The sequence below is a fragment of the Odontomachus brunneus genome, unplaced genomic scaffold, assembly GCF_010583005.1.
Source record: "Odontomachus brunneus isolate Ranch 3 - 2012 unplaced genomic scaffold, Obru_v1 Obru_scaffold_009, whole genome shotgun sequence".
NCBI classification, from domain to species: Eukaryota; Metazoa; Arthropoda; class Insecta; order Hymenoptera; family Formicidae; genus Odontomachus; species Odontomachus brunneus.
This window is the reverse complement of record NW_022639459.1, coordinates 3,572,995-3,575,253: the sequence shown is the minus strand read 5'-3', so window position 1 is coordinate 3,575,253 and position 2,259 is coordinate 3,572,995. Positions and strand designations below refer to the sequence as shown.

The 2,259-nt window shown below is 25.8% G+C and overlaps 1 protein-coding gene across 2 annotated transcripts in view; it reads left to right on the top strand.

Moving 5' to 3' along the window:
• LOC116840237 overlaps positions 1-2,259 on the top strand; it is a 7,511-nt gene that overhangs the window by 468 nt on the left and 4,784 nt on the right. The window lies entirely within an intron of this gene.

Genomic DNA, 2,259 nt, shown 5'->3' with positions numbered 1-2,259 from the left:
ATATATATATATATATATATATATATATATATATATATATATATATATATATATTGATATCACTCATTAATTGCTCAGTGAGTTTCTAGATTTGATTATTTTATACATTTAGAACATTGTTTTATACATTTTTAGATACATTTAGATACATTTAGATTTACAGCAAATCCAAGAATTCACTAAACGTATGTTGAGTAGTGTAGTATTGAATATATACACTGTGACCTCTCTCAAGCTAGCAAGACCAAGTGAGCAGAATCAAATGGGACTTATCGCATTTTTTAGTATTCATTTTGTACTATTTTGTACCACAAAAAAAATTTGTACCACATGCCGTTTAAAAAAAAATGGTGGTGTTGCTAACTTGGTATCAAACTAGCAGGACCAAAAAAAATTAAAAAAATAAATAAACTATGGTATACACAATTAGTACTGAATTTGTACCATTCAAAATAAATCGAAAATTTTATATTTTCCCCTTTAAACAACCCCTCCCTTATCTAAACCTAATATAAAGATAGCAGGATCACGATTTTTTTCACTTTTTCTTGATGGTACAAATTAGTATAAATTCAAAAACGATAAAATCTATTATTTCTTGTCGTTTTTTACCAGTTTTTATTTTGTTCTCTTTATATTAAGTTAGCAGAACCACAATATTTTTTTAAATAGTACGGGGTACAAAATTATTTTTTATGGTACAAAAAAGTACACAATGAGTAATAAAAAATGCAATAAATATAATTTGATTCTATCGATTTAATTCTTAATAATCGAAAGAGAGAAATTTTATTTTTGAGGTTGGTTAAATGTGAGGTTGTTTTAAGGGGTAAACAGAAATATTTGCATACTTTTCTCAGTGGTACAAATTAGTACAAATTCAAAAACGATAAAATCTATTGCAATTTGCCGTTTTTCAATGATATTTACTTTGTTAGCTTAAAATTAAGTCAGCAGAACTACAATTTTTTATAAATAAAACAAGGTATAAAATCATTTTTAATGGTACAAAATATTACAATAAGTACTGAAAAATGCAATAAATTTGATTTGATTTTACTGATTTAATACTTAATAATCGAAGCAGAAAGCTTTATTCTTGAAGCTGAGGTCAAAGTTGAGGTTATTTTAAAGGGTCGGTAGGAATATTTTTGATACTTTTTTTGGTGGTACAAATTGGTACAAATTCTGAAACGACAAAATCTACTATTTGTTTCGTTTTTTTAACAATTTTTATTTTTCTGACTTTATATTAAGTCAGTAGGATCACGATTTCTCTTAAAGGATGTGGAATATAAAATTGTTTTTAATGGTACAAAATTACATTAATCGTGTAGTATTTTGTATTATCAAAAATGATTTTGTACCTCGTTTTATTTAAAAAAATATTGTGGTTCTGCTGACTTAGTATAAAGAAAACAAAATAAAAACTGGTAAAAACCGACAGAAAACAATATATTTTATTGTTTCTGAATTTTTACTAATTTGTACCACCGAGAAAAGTATGTAAATATTTCTGTTTACCCCTTAAAACAACCTCACATTTAACCAACCTCAAAAATAAAATTTCTCTCTTTCGATTATTAAGAATTAAATCGATAGAATCAAATTATATTTATTGCATTTTTTATTACTCATTGTGTACTTTTTTGTACCATAAAAAATAATTTTGTACCCCGTACTATTTAAAAAAATATTGTGGTTCTGCTAACTTAATATAAAGAGAACAAAATAAAAACTGGTAAAAAACGACAAGAAATGATAGATTTTATCGTTTTTGAATTTGTACTAATATGTACCATCAAGAAAAAGTGAAAAAATCGTGATCCTGCTATCTTTATATTAGGTTTAGATAAGGTTGTTTAAAGGGGAAAATATAAAATTTTCGATTTATTTTGAATGGTACAAATTAGTACAAATTCAGTACTAATTGTGTGTATCATGGTTTATTTATTTTTTTTTTTTTTTTTTGGTCCTGCTAGCTTGATATCAAGTTAGCAGCGCCACCATTTTTTTTAAAACGGCACGTGGTACAAATTTTTTTTGTGGCACAAAATAATACAAAATGAGTACTAAAAAATGCGATAGGTCCCATTTCATTCTGCTCATTTGGTCCTGCTAGCTTGAGAGAGGTTACACTGTGTACAGTACACTCTGAGAAAAGACATGGTGATGGCAACTATAAGAGGTTTATTTGTACAGAATTATATATATATATATATATATATATATATATATATATATATATATATACACACA